The 14,439-nt window shown below is 48.4% G+C and overlaps 1 long non-coding RNA gene across 1 annotated transcript; it reads right to left on the bottom strand.

The window, feature by feature from the left end:
- Positions 1-6,892: 6,892 nt before the first annotated feature.
- On the bottom strand, positions 6,893-14,017 carry LOC135270774 (uncharacterized). The gene is made up of 4 exons (XR_010338905.1): positions 13,915-14,017; positions 13,381-13,539; positions 8,199-8,363; positions 6,893-7,645 (listed from the first exon to the last, which is right to left on the bottom strand). It is a non-coding gene; the product is annotated as an uncharacterized LOC135270774 (long non-coding RNA).
- Between the last annotated feature and the right edge of the window lie 422 nt (positions 14,018-14,439).

Genomic DNA, 14,439 nt, shown 5'->3' with positions numbered 1-14,439 from the left:
TGGGGAGCTGAGGTGGGAGGATAGCTTGAGCCCGGGAGGCAGAGATTGCAGTGAGATCACACCACTGTGCTCCAGCTTAGGTGACAAAGTAAGAGCCCGTCTGAAAGAAGGAAAGGAAGAAAAGAAGAAGGAAGGAAGGAAGGGATGGAGGGAGGGAGGGAGGGAAAAAGAAAAAGAAAAAAGAAAGGATGCAGGAGTGAGTCTAGGCAGAGGTGGTAGCCTACAGTTCTTAGAGGAAAAGAAATCCCTGTGAGTGTGATTTGACTGGGGAAAGGGCAAGAGGCATAGCAATCTTCCATAAAAGAGATTTGTTAGTTCCTGCCTTCTCCTAACCTAAGAAACAGATCTGGGGAAGTCCTAGAGGACTCTGGGGTAGCTTGTGATCCTGTATGACTGTGAGAGCTCCAGGGTAGCCCAGAATTACTCCTGATCAAGAGAAGTCCCAAGAATTTGGGGTGGTTTCAGGGCAAATCGAGTTACTTCAAAGCACTCGGCTTCCACTTTCCTGATAAAAACCTCAGAGGATTGTGTGACTGAGAGGAGGGTCAGGAGGGGAGAAACAGCGCACCTAGAACAGTCGTTTCAGTGAGGGAGACTAGCAGTGTATGAATATTGCTTGGGAGAAAGGTATCTGAGAATGAACAGGGGAGAGCGGCAAGAGTGGAGAGGGCTGGGACCTGGAGAGGCAGGAGGGGATGGTGGAGGGTCGGGATGAAAAAGGGGCATACCTAAAGTGGGGAGGGAGAAGGTAAATGCCAAAGGAATACCCAAGCCTCTGCAAAAACACAGACATGAAGAACCAAAAGATGGCCAGGTGCGGCGGCTCGTGCCTGCCATCCCAGCACTGTGGGGGGCCGAGGAGGAAGGATCACTTGAGTCCAGGAGTACAAGACTAGCCTGGGCAATACAGTGAGACCCCATCTCTACAAAAAAACTTAAAAATTAGCCAGCGGTGGTGGCGCACACCTGTAGTACCAGCTACTTGGGAGTCTGAGGTGGGAGAATCTCTTGATCAGGGAGGTCAAGGCTGCAGTGAGCTGTAATTACCCCACTGCCTCCAGCCTGGGTGACATAGCTGTCTCAAGAAAAAAACAGAAACAACCCAGAAGGCCTTACATTTCCAAAAATGTAAGGCCTGTCTCCCCACCCCACTCCACCTGTCTTTTTAACAAGAAAATGGAGGCTTTGAGAGTTTCAGCCAGTAGTTCAGCATCACACAAGCCATGGAGACAAGTCAGGGTCAGGACCAGGACCACTGGCTCCTGGTGTAGTGCCCTTGAGTCTTGTGCAGCACCTCTGGACCCCCCCAAAAAGAGATGGCTTGACTGAGAAAGCTGAGGAAGTAGGCCGAGTGAAGAGGTTGGGCGCGGTGGCTCACACCTGTAATCCCAGCACTTTGGGAGGCTGAGGCAGGTGGATCACCTGAGGTCAGGAGTTCAAGACCAGCCTGGCCAATATGGTGAGACCCTGTCTCTACTAAAAATACAAAAGTTAGCCAGGCATGGTGGCATGTGCCTGTAATTCCAGCTACGAGGGGGGCTGAGGCAGGAGGATCGCTTGAACCTGGGAGGCGGAGGTTGCAGTGAGCCGAGATCGTGCCCTTGCACTCCAGCCTGGGTGAAAGAGTGGGACTCCATCTCAAAAAAAAGAACGATGAGAATGTCAGGAAACCCATGCAACTTTGCCCACTAGGAATAGGTATCATTCAACGGATAGTGTTCAATCCTATTAAAGCTCCTTTTGGGAGGAACTGGCAAACCATGAAGCTCTTCTTGATTAGAAGAGAATGACTGATGAAAAAAATTAATAGAGGCCTATGCCTTTCCCCATTTATGAGCTCAGAGCAGCCATGTCAAGAGTAGCTCTTCCCAAGTGCCAGCAGAACTTCCTGAGCCTTCTCCTCACCACCCACCCCCCGACAAAAAGAGAGACCCAGTCTCCTCAACAGGACTCCACGGGCAGGGTGAATGTGTGGTTAATGAAGGATAGATTCATTATGGGTCTAGACTGTACTGTTTCTGAGTGGGGGAAAGTGTTTGCCTTTGGAACACGTGCTTTCTTTAATCAATCAAATGAAGAAAGCCCTGGGCCTGATATGAAAACTCACAGAAGAGGCTCCTATTGTCTGGGGCCACAGGTCTAGAAGCCCCTTCCATGGGGCCCCATGAGGCAGGGTGGAACAAATATTAACGCTCATTTCTATGCCCCTTGGGTGTTATTGGGGTCTTGGTGACTCAAGAAAGATCCAAGGAGAGAGTGCTCTTTATGAGTTTTCAGACTCAAAAGTTAGAGAGTCTGACCAATCTCAGAGCAGGTGAGTCCGGTTAGGAGGGGTGGAAGTGCTTCCGGAGGATGCTCATTGCTGTGTTGTTACTTGTGGTGGGGAAGTTGAAAGTCACCCAGAGTGTGTCACGGGGAGAGTGAAGCGGGGAAAGCTGGCCAGAACGACACACGGCAATGTGGATGGATCACAAAGGCGGAGTGCCGGGTGGAAGGAGGGAGGGAAAGAGTACACTGTGTGATACAACACCATTTAGGTAAAACAAAAACACACGAAAATACCACCAGATGGTTTGCAAGAAATACACAAAAAGATACACACTAAATCCACGATTGCGTATGGGGGGAAGGAGAATGGGAGGGGTGCGTGGAGGAAGAAGCACGGGAATAATGAACACAAAAGCAGGCCCTGCACAGACTGAAGAGGACAGCATGCTTTTGTACTTGAGGTCCAAACGTGGAGGACTGGAGGGGGCGTCCAAGTAGGCCCTCCTTAGAGAGATCTAAGTCTGTGCTTCTGAGATTCAGGAAAAAAATTTTTTTTTTTTAAATCAAACTGTTTATTGTTGCTTTTTGCCATTTGGTAGCATTTTACACAGACTTCGATCTTCAGAGTACCCTGGATTCAGTAGAAGAAGCTTTTAAATGAAGTTTTGTACAATAGGAACTTCTCAGCAGTCAAAATTTAGACTGTAAAAAAATACATGCAAAACATACTTTTCTGAAAACACTTAACTTTGAACAAAGCACCGAACTACACAAATGCAGAATGAAAACAGCATTTCAACTCCACCAAAAGTAGTCATCATAAAAGGATTCAGGAAGAATTCTAAGTAGATGAGTGCTCCAGGTTCTGCTGCTACTCTGAAATCTCCCTGATCCTTAGGAAAGAAATCTGCATGTGCCTGATGTGTGAGCTTATGGAGCCAGAAGAGTCAGTGGGTCCAGAGAAGAGGGCTCGCTCCTCCCCAGAGACCGCTTAGATGTCATCCTATCTGGGGGCCTTTGGCTCAGAATTTCAGGTGTTGTGAGGGGTATAGGAAGGTGGTCTACACTGAGATAGCCACAGTAGAAAGAAGTGCTACTGTCTACAAGAGAGGACACCTGGCCAAGACACCGATGGACCCTTCTGATATCTCAGAAACAATTGCTATCTTCAAGAAGCAGTCAGCAGGTAGCAGCCCCCAGCAAGCTCTTGGGGTGTATATTATCAATATGCAGGTAAGTAAATTGAGGCTTAGAAAGGTTAGGCAGTTTGCCCAATGTCACGCAACTACCTGAGTGGCTGGGGCAGGATGTATGGCTCTAAAACCTGAACTCTGTCTGTCTGTTTGTTTGAGATGGACTTTTGCCCCGTCGCCCAGGCTGGAGTGCAATGGCGCAATCTCAGCTCACTAAAACCTCCTCCCCCGGGTTCAAGCGATTCTCCTGCCTCCTGATGAGCTGGGATTACAGGCACCCGCCATCATGCCCTGCTAATTTTTTTTTTTTTTTTTTTTTTTAGTAGAGACGGGGTTTCACCATGTTGATCAGGCTGGTCTCAAACTCCTGACCTCAGGTGATCCATCCGTCTCAGCCTCCCAAAGTGCTGGGATTACAGGCACAAGCCACCATGCCCGGCCAAACCTGAGCTCTTACCTGTTATTTTATAATGGGTCCAGAAGGTCTTGGTGCCACACATGCACGTGCACACTGTCACACGTACACTTACAGGAGTATGTTGGAAAAGGTACAAGTTGTGAAATGAATTCATACTCCTGGAACTTCCATCCTGCTCTCAAAGCACTGTGGGAAGGGGCTCCTCACGAGCAGACCAGGGCGGCTGGGATGGCCTCAGAGTTCCCTGTGCAAAACCAAATAAAAGTGACAAGGAGACAGAGTCGGGGAGTAGCAGGGTAGAGAAAAAGGGAGGAGTTTCTCAGTGTGTAACGTGGCTTCAGAAATAGCAACTGAAGACAAACCTGGAAAAACGCTTTGAAGCAGGCATGACCTTGAGCGCAATTCCATCTGAGGCCGAAAAGATGGAAAAAAATGCAGGTCGTCCGAAGAGTTCTGATGGACTCACTCTTACCTCTCGTGGCAAGTGATGATGCTAGAAGAGCTTGCAGGGTCTGAAGGGACACCCAGAGGTTGTCTCAGCCAATACCTTGGAGGGGAGTGGAGACGACAGTGACTTGTTCCAGGCCACACAAGGACAAGAACGGAGGCCTCTGGCTCCTAGGCCAGTGCTGGCCGACTTGTGCCACAATGCTGCCCTCCTAAGTCAGCTTGGATAGACACCACCCTCTGCCCACCCGGCAGGCCCTGTTCCTTCTTCTGCTCCTTCTCCTTCCAGCATTTTTATTCTTTCCAGGAGATGTTTCTTCTCAGGAGTAGGATAAGAGGCAGAGAGGCCAAATGATGCCTCTCAGGACTAGAGGGCAAGTGCTCAGAGGAGAAATTCTGAACAGATGGGCAATTTGGCCGTGGTTGACCTCTCCGCTTGCCTTCTTTTCCAGTCTTTTTTTTATGTAACCCTGTCCAACTTCTTTTTTTTTTTTTTTTTTTTTGAGACAGAGTTTCACTCTTGTTGCCCAGACTGGAATGCAATGGCACGATCTCAGCTCACCGCAACCTCTGCCTCATGAGTTAAGTGATTCTCCTACCTCAGCCTCCCTAGTAGCTGGGATTACAGGCGTCTGCCACCACGCCCAGCTAATTTTTTGTAGTTTTAGTAGAGATGGGGTTTCACTATATTGGCCAGGCTGGTCTTGAACACCTGACCCCAGGTGATCCACCAGCCTCGGCCTCCCAAAGTGCTGGGATTACAGGCATGAGCCACCACGCCTGGCTCCCTGTCCAACTTCTAAGGCCTCCCATTCTTTCATTTTAAACCTTAGGTAGGGAACTGTGGCCTTAATTTTTAAAATTCTGGTGAGTTTCTTCTTCCGGGAGAGACCCAGACCCTGATGTAACCACAGCGGGGCCTCCCTCAGCAGGAAGATCAGAGTCTGTCTCAACAGATTTCCTTCTTTCCAATGAAGCAAGAGCCATTCCTGGAACACAAAAGACACAGAGACTCCGGTCTCCTTGGGGGATTTAGTTACTGACATTAGTTAATACCCTCTTCAGTAGCAGCATCTTTGCCTCACTGCTTCTGAAGAAGAGGGACATGGAATTTCAATTCTTATCCAGGCTGGCTAGGAGACATTCCCTACCAGGCACACAGAGTGGGTAGGGTAAGTGGCCACCTATACAGTTTCAGAGGCTCTGAGTCCCCAGACAGCCACCATTCACTAGCAGGTCCCTGAAGTCCACCATCTGAGGTTGGTTTTTTGTTTTTTGTTTTTTTCCAAAGTCTTGCTCTGTCACCCAGGCTGGAGTACAAGGGCACATCTCCACTCACCGCAACCTCTGCCTCCTGGGTTCAAGCGATTTTCCTGCCTCAGCCACCCACGTAGCTGGTACTACAGGCTTCAAGCGATTCTCCTGCCTCAGCCTCCTGAGTAGCTGGGATTACAGGTGTGCACCACCACGACCAGCTAACTTTTGTATTTTCAATAGAGACAGGGTTTCACTGTGTTGGTCAGGCTGCTCTCAAACTCCTCACCTTGTGACCTGCCCACCTCAGCTTCACAAAGTGCTGGGATTACAGGTGTGAGACACCGTACCCGGCCACCATCTGAGTTTTATTTCTTTAGCTTTGCAGGTTATTGGACCTTTAAAATTCAAATATTCCTGGAAGGGATGATAGTGATGACCAACCACTTGCAACTTCATATAATTTATCTTCAGATCACACTCCAGAAGCCTATTTTAGAGGGTCGGGGGTAGGGAGGAGAAAATCATCGGATGACTGACAAGAGAAGGAAGTGAAGCCAGAGCAAGGTCTATAAATTAGAAGGGGAGAGCCCATGAAGAGGCTGGGGGCTCAGAGGGTGAGCTCGGCCGGCCTTGCCAGCTGGCCTGGAGCAGTGGGTCTCAGCAGTAACAGCAGCACCAGCATGGCCTGGGATCCTGTTAGCCACTACACCGAGACTCAAGATGTATTTCTTAAGCCAATTCATTTCCTGGTTAACCTCCACCCCCAACTCCCACCCCCCATGCTTGGGCCCAGGTAACCCTTGTGGCAGAGACAAGAGGGAGATCCAGAGACTCTGATGGTGAAGCCTGAAGGAGTCCTCTGCAAGGGGGACATGTCCTTACCTCGCTCTATTTTACAGCACTTGTCAGCATCTGAAATACCGTGTGTTTTTCCGTTTCCTTCCACTAGAATGTGAGCTCCATGAGGGCACCGTGTTAGTTCAGTCTCCCATTGCTGTAAAAGAAATACCTGAGGCTGGGTAATTCATAAAGAAAAGAGGTTAGCCGGGTGTCAGTGGCTCATGCCTGTAATCCCAGCACTTTGGGAGGCCGAGGCGGCTGTATCACTTGGGGTCAGGAGTTTGAGACCAGCCTGGCCAACATGGTAAAAGCCTATCTCTACCAAAAATACAAAAATTTGCCAGGCATGGTGGCACATGCCTATAGTCCCAGCTGCTCAGGAGGCTGAGGCAGGAGAATTACCCAGGAGGTGGAGGTTGCAGTGAGTCAAGATTGCGCAGCCTGGGTGACAGAGCGAGACTCCATCTCAAAAAAAAAAAGAGGTTTAATTGGCTCATGGTCCTATCGGCTGTACAGGGAGTATGGTGCTAGCATCAGTGTCTGGTGAGGCCTCAGGAAGCTTTTAATTGCAGCAGAAGGTGAAGCGGGAGCGGGATGTCACGTGGTAAGAGTGGAGTCGAGAGAGAGATGGGGGAGGTGCCACATATTTTTAAACAGCCAGATCTCATGAGAACCACTCACTGCCTCTAGGACAGCACCCAGCCATTCAGGAGGGCCCGCCCGAAAGACCCAGACACCTCCCACCAGGCTCCGCCTCCAACACTGGGGATTACATTTCAACACGAGACTTGGAGGGGACAATCATCCAAACTGTATCAGCCGTCATCTACTGCTCCGTCTCCATTATCTACTAACCAGTCCCCAAGGGCTTAGGACGGTGCTGGCACATAGTGAGCACGCAGTAAGTATAATTTTTTAAAAAAAGAACGAATCTTAAAGTCATTCCAATCTTAAACTTTGCTCCTTGTCTACCAACATTTGTGTTAATATAAAAATGACTTTTCTCCAAATGGTAAAGTAAAAAGCAATGTCTTGTGTCTTCCGCAAAGCTGGGGTTTCAGATGCCTGCATGCATCGCAGCTCCAGGCTCCACCACAGAGCAAAGCTTCCCTAGGATCAGGCAGCAAGGATGAAAGCATGGGGCTGTGAGGGTCAGGGCCCCTTTGTGAAGGGAGAGTCTGTTTACAGAGGCTCATGTCTCTCTTCAGCCAGATTGGTGTTTCTGGGAGGTGGAAGTACAGGAAAAGTTATAACCAAGTGTTAAGACGATGTCAACAAACTTGTCTACCCAGTGCCTGGCCCTATCAAAATCCCCATTTCAATCTGAACGCCAGTGAAATTTTGATGAACAAGATACTCAGGGAGCATTCCTTGCGAGCCAGGGCTCTCCTTGACCTCAGGAACAGAGCCTTAGGCCCTTTGTTCTCCAGGTACTGGGCACAGTGTGTACCCAGAAGGCCTTAAATGAATGCCTGATGAATGAAAAACATTCATTTCAATTGATTTTTTCTGGATATTAAATTATAATTCAGGCCTTGAAAAGTCATTCTAAGAAGCATTCAGTAACATTTTTACATTAGCAAGTAAAGAGTGCTGAACTTCCTTGCATCTTCTCATGGGAATACAAAGTCGTGCAAATGGACATTTGCAAGTATCCTGACTACCTCTGACCATGTGTCCTTGTGGGAGACTGTGGGTAGGAGGCAAAAGGCCTATGAGATTGAATTTATTTTAATCCCAAGAAATCATGGGCCATTAAAAGTATCTCTGGATACCTTTTTCCATAGCCTAATTTGACAAATGGAGAAACCAAGTCCCATACACAGGAAAGGGCTTCCCCAGGGCATACGGTGTGTGAAAGGCATCATCAGAACGAGAACCCTGGTCTCTTGACCCCCGAGTTCAACACCCCTTCCATTTTGTAGAATCATCTCTATCTCCTAAGGGTAAAAAGCAGAGAGAAATTCAGATGAATTTATGTGTAAATTCTATATCAAGGTAAAGAGATACCAATTTGTCTACAAGGATATGTTTATTGAGATTCTACTTTATATGCTACTTAGTACTATCTTTGCTAGTACAGGGTAAAAAGGTTAAGCATATACAAAATTGTTTCTATCCATTGCATGATGCTATCATTAATGATAGTAAGTTTCCGTTTATGAGTCCCTGCTTATATAAGCATTGTATGCTTTACAGGTATTACCACAAGTCATTCTCACAACGGTCTGATGAAATACATTTCTGTATTAAGCCTCTTGGGGTTGCTCATGACAGAAACCCAACTCAAACAAGCTTAAGGAAAAAAGGAATTATTGGTGCACGTAAATGAAAATATCAGGAGTTGTCTAGCTTCGGACTAAGCTGGACAACTTAATTCTGACAATGTCAGATATCTTTCTCTCTCCCTTCATTTCCGCTACGTCAGCTTCGCTCTCCAGTTATGTTCTTGCCATGTCACGGGAAATATGACCCCCAGTAACTCTGGCTTTCATGAGCTTTACATCTTATGATTTTAGAAGGAGAGAGCCCTATTTTGACCCAACATCCACATTTGCCCTCCTCGAGAATCTTGATTGAGCCTCTTTGGGTCATGTGAGTGTGTCTTCATCAATAATATGTCTAGGAGAATGGGATATTTTGATTAGCTACTTCACAGCGTGGGGTGGAGTTTCTTTTATCAGTGGAATGAAAGAGGGGCAATTGATAATCCCGTTTTACATAGGATGAAATTGAGATTCAGAGAAATCAAAGACTGTACCGTAATTTCCTAAGGCCATGGGGCCTGTTAAGGGCAAAGCTGGGACATTGACTATTTGTCTCCAAAGTCTATTTTTAAAACTTTTTCTGTTTTTTTTTTTTTTTTGTCATTTAGCAGGGGAAGGACTAATTCACATCACTTAAAATTCACTATTTTAAAGTCTATAATCCAGTGAAAAACCTGTTTAATCACCAGGCCAAGTGTTTTCGACTTTGGTGTGATCCGTGTTCACTTGTGAAGTATGTGGCAATGGGTTGCTATTAATAGCTGAATTACCAAAGTTACTAGAACGATTTACTTCAAGAAATGGAAATCAGAATTAACAAAAGATTACCCTGTTAGTAATGCGCCCCCCATTTCCTTGTACTCCGATGTGCCCTCTGATAGCCAGCACAGCCCCTGCTGAGGGGGCGTTGGCACCCATTGTGAGCGGTTCCAAGGTGGAACACGTCTGCAACTTGCCATAAAGCTGTTGCCATCACAAGACAGAATGGGTGACCACCCCATGAAGGACGCAGAGTGTTCCAGGAAAACTATTTAGAAATGGCAAATCAGTTCAGCAACATTTCAGATTCTAAGAAAAAAATTAAATCAATATACCATTTCTGGTCAGGCGCGGTGGCTCACACCTATAATCCCAGCTCTCTGGGAGGCCGAGGGGGATGGATCACGAGGTCAAGAGATCAAGACCATCCTGGTCAACATGGTGAAACTCTGTCTCTACTAAAAATACAAAAAAAAAGTTAGCTGGGCATGGTGGCACACGCCTGTAGTCCCAGCTACTCGGGAGGCTGAGGCAGGAGAATTGCTTGAACCCAGGAGGCAGAGGCTGCAGTGAGCCGAGATCACGTTGTTGCACTCCAGCCTGGGCAACAAGAGTGAAACTCCTTCTCAAAAAAAAAAAAAATACCATTTCTAGATTCCAGTGATGAAGACTAGAAGGAAATACAATGAAGAGAGCTTATTCCCTGAAGAATCCAAAACATTATTCTGCAATTAACGTAAAATGACATGAAAAATGTATTCAGAGAAAGTTACAAACCTCTAATAGAAAAATAAAAGTGAATAAATGGAGCTTCTGGCTGAAAAGAGTCTACATAGTAAATGGCACATTGAATATGCAGTATAAAAGCTCACGCAAGGCCAGGCACAGTGGCTCACACCTGTAAGCCCAGAACTTTGGGAGGCTGAGGTGCGTAGATCACCTGAGGTCGGGAGTTCGAGACCAGCCTGGCCAACATGGTGAAACCCTGTCTCTACTAAAAATAAAAAATTAGCCAGGCATGGTGGCGCGTGCCTGTAATGCCAGCTACTCAGGAGGCTGAGGCAGGAGAATCACTTGATCTGGGAGGCAGAGGTTGCAGTGAGCCAAGATCGTGCCACTGCACTCCAGCCTGGGTGACAGAATGAAACTCTGTTTCAGAAAAAAAAAAAAAAAAAAAAAGAAAAGCTTATGCCATCCTGACCAAGGTGATAATCTTGCTCTCCTCTGAGCTGATCAGAGCACACTCCAAGAAAGACCCAGACAAACTCAAACAATGTGGGATCAGGGGCGGAATTCGGGGAGCAGGCTGGCCACAGACCTGGAAACCAGTCACACAGCACAAGGAACTGAACAGGTTGAAATTGAGCATTAGAGAACTGGAGGCGTTTTTTGCCAGGTAAGAGAAGATTACGGGGCAGGGTTGAAGGGCTGTGGAATGGAAGATGTATTAGATTTGCCCTGTGGAGCAACAGTGAGTAAAAATTACATGAAGAGATTTAGTCTCAAACAAGGTAGCAACTTTTTGGAAGTCAGAGGTGTCATTGATCTAAATTAAATGACGCAGCGAAGCAGGCAGAGTAGATGATATTCTCACCCCCATCAAAAAGATGGGGAGAAGGTCCAACAGGCAGAAATGACTTGTCTGTCATCACTCAGGAGGGGTCTAGGAGGCTGTGGACACCCCCATGCTGTGTCCACTGCCCCAGGCTGCTTCTGGAGACGACACTGAGGTTCAACAGATGTGGCAAAGCAGGTGCGAACAGCCGACAGTGGCCTTCTCCTCTCCCGGCGAGGAAGTCACGAGGGAACTGCCAGTGTCAAAGGATGACAAGCAACTCCGAATATTCCGGGGAAGGAAGGATCAGGCAAGGAACAGTGATCGCCTATGGGAAAGTAATGACTTCTGACTGAAAGCTCCTGCCAGGAATTTCTGACAGAAGACCAAGGATTTTTGACAGGAGAGCAGTGTTTCATGCAAGAACACAGGGATGTCTGACTGCAGATGTTGGCTTCCGATGGGAGATGCATGGAGCTCTGACAAGAAAACAAGGATTTCTGACGGAAACTAATTTTTCCCAGGATGGTGATTTCTAAAAGGAAAGTAATGGTTTCTCCACCAGGTGTGGTGGCTCATGCCTATAATTCTAGGTTATGCCTGTAATCCACCCATCAGGCCGATGGAGGGGGTGGATTACCTGAGGTCAGGAGTTCGAAACATCCTGGCCAACATGGTGAATCCCCATCTCTACTAAAAGTGCAAAACTTAGCTGGGCGTGGTGGTGGGCACCTGCAATCCCAGCTACTTGGGAGGCTGAGGCAGGAGAATTGCTTGAACCCAGGAGGCGGAGGTTGCAGTGAGCCGAGATTGCTCCACTGCACTCCAGCCTGGGTGACAGAGTAAGACTCCGTCTCAGATTAAAAAAAAAAAAAAAGTAGTGATTTCTGACACAACAATGATTTCTGACAAGAAAAAAGGTTGCTGATAGGAGAGTGTGAATTTCTGACAGGAATGAGGGTTTCTGTTAGGAAGAACCAAAAACAGCAGCACAAAACAAACTGGAAAAACAATAGGAAGGAATCGGGCTCCTTCGGGAAATAACTTCCTGGGTGTGGAGGGAGGTTCCCCAGTAATAAAAAGCTGGGTTGGGGGCGGCTGAAATTGAGCAAGACCTGGCTCCAGTGTCTCCTTTGGCAGAGGAGGGCTGAGTGGGCTGGAGGGAGCGTTAGAAGATTTACAAAATAGGTGTGAGCACAGGTGACTAGGTGACTAGCATTCTCATCCAGAGGCTTGCAGGAGGGAGGACGGAGCAGAGGAGCGGGAAATCTGGTCCTTCTTCAATCCCCGGGACCCAGAAATAACAAAGCCTTGGTGTTCACTCAGGAAATTCAAAGGAAAGCTTTTGCCCTCTTATTGATTGCCAGTTCTTAGCAAAAGGGACAGGATAATAGAGGAGTGAAGTCGTTAAGGCAGTAGTTCTGAAGTTATCTGGGAACCAGACGCTTGCTTGCTTGCAGAGAAAGTAGCATCGTGGTAGAGAGGAGAATGAATGAAGGGAAGTGGAAGCATGGGCAAGGAGCCGCTACAGAAATGGCAGGCCAGCGACATCCTGGTCAGCAGGAGAAGCGATTTTCCTGTGTCCCTGTGTCCTCACTCACCACCCGTGCCCCTGAGAGCTCCCAGGCCAGGCTGGGTCCCTCGCAGGATCCCTTCCCTGTGGGTGATGAGGTTTGCCTCGAGCAATCGCCCGGCAGTGGGACATGTCTCAGAGGGAAGGGACACGTTTTCTCTCAGACTGAGCTCTTATTGACCCCAGCTCCCAGGCACCACGTCTACCACGTGACTGCATTCCTGCGGCCACCGACAGCTAGGAGAATTTTAATTGTGCAGATCCCCAGAACAGCTGCAGCAGCCGGAGCCAGAAGTGCCAGACTCGGACTTCCGACCGGATGCGGGGCTCAGCAGGCTCAGCAGCTCGGCGGCCACACAGCCCGGGACACAGGCCTCCTTCGGGGAACCCCACCCCACTGGCCAGACCCATCCACTGCTCTCTTTGGGGGTCCCAACCACTGTCTCCCTACACACCCAAGAAGGGGAGCCTGGTCTTGTCTTTCCAGCTGCCCCCACCTGTCCTCCCTCTTGGGGTTCCTTTCCATCGGAACTGGATTCAGAGGACACAGAGTTCCCCAGCTTTCCCCGAGTTTGATGCCCTGTCTGGCCCTCAAGGCATTTTATTGCTGCCAATACCAACTGGGAAAAAGACACAGTGGTACGAAGAATTACAGATGAGAAGCAGACTTGAGAATTTTTTTCAAATTCAAGAGCAGTAGTTTGTCTCAGGAGAGGCTGGTCCTGTCTGTCTCACTGTATAGACCTTCCCGGGCAAAGGCCTTTCCTGGGTATCTGTCTGGGTCCTCAAGCAGCGATTCTTACCCTTTACCTGCCTGGGTCACTGCTCGTCCACAACTCCCCAGGGACAGCAGTGAACCAGGGAACTAGCTGACCGCTCGGAGCCTCTAGGCCAGTCCCTCTCTGTGAAGACTCCCCAGGCCTTACTTAGTGCAAAACATCACAAAGCTATAGTTACCTCATCTATAAAATGGGGATAAAAATCCTTCAGGCTGCGCGCGGTGGGTCATGCCTGTAATCCCAGCACTCTGGGAGGCTGACGCGGGCAGATTGCAAGGTCAGGAGTTCGAGACAAGCCTGGCCAACATGGTAAAACCCCGTCTCTACTAAAAATACAAAAATTAGCCGGGTGTGGTAGTGATGGGCACCTGAAGTCCCAGCTACTCAGGAGGCTGAGGCAGAAGAATCGCTTGAAACCAGAAAGTGGGGGTTGCAGTGAGCTGAGATTGCACCACTGCACTCCAGCCTGGGTGACAGAGCAAGTTTCTGTCAAAAAAATAAATAAATCCCACTTCACATGGTTGTTGGGGTGATTAAAGGAGCTAATATATAAAGTACCTGGCACCCAGTAGGCGTGATCAGTTGGTCCCTTATTTCTCCTCATGGGGGAAAGCAGAACCCTTGAGAGCAAGGCTGCGGCAGGTGAGGCTGTTCAGCATGTGGCTGCCTGTCCAGCAGCTGGGTGGAGGCTGAAATACCACAGGCCCTTCACTCACCCTGTCAAGTGCCTAGGGTGGGGCATTCTGCACAAAGGCTTTGTCTCTCCTGCACACAGGCTCCCTAAGACTGAGCAGCACTGGCTGACAGGTGACTACACCAGCACCCAGCCCACCCAGCAGGGGAAAGAAAGAATGGCACATGGCGGGTACAGTGGCTCACGCCTGTAATCCCAGCACTTTGGGAGGCCGAGGCAGGTGGATCACCTGAGATCAGGAGTTTGAGACCAGCCTCACCAACATGATGCAACTCTGTCTCTACTAAAAATACAAAAATTAGCCAGGTGTGGTAGTGGTGGGCACCTGTAATCCCAGCCACCCAGGAGGCTGAAGCAGGAAAATCACTTGAACCTGGAAGGCGGAGGTT

Source organism: Aotus nancymaae, unplaced genomic scaffold (assembly GCF_030222135.1).
Source record: "Aotus nancymaae isolate 86718 unplaced genomic scaffold, 86718_ANA_hifiasm-v0.15.2.pri h1tg000067l, whole genome shotgun sequence".
Taxonomy (NCBI): domain Eukaryota; kingdom Metazoa; phylum Chordata; class Mammalia; order Primates; family Aotidae; genus Aotus; species Aotus nancymaae.
This window is presented reverse-complemented; position numbering and strand designations above follow the sequence as displayed.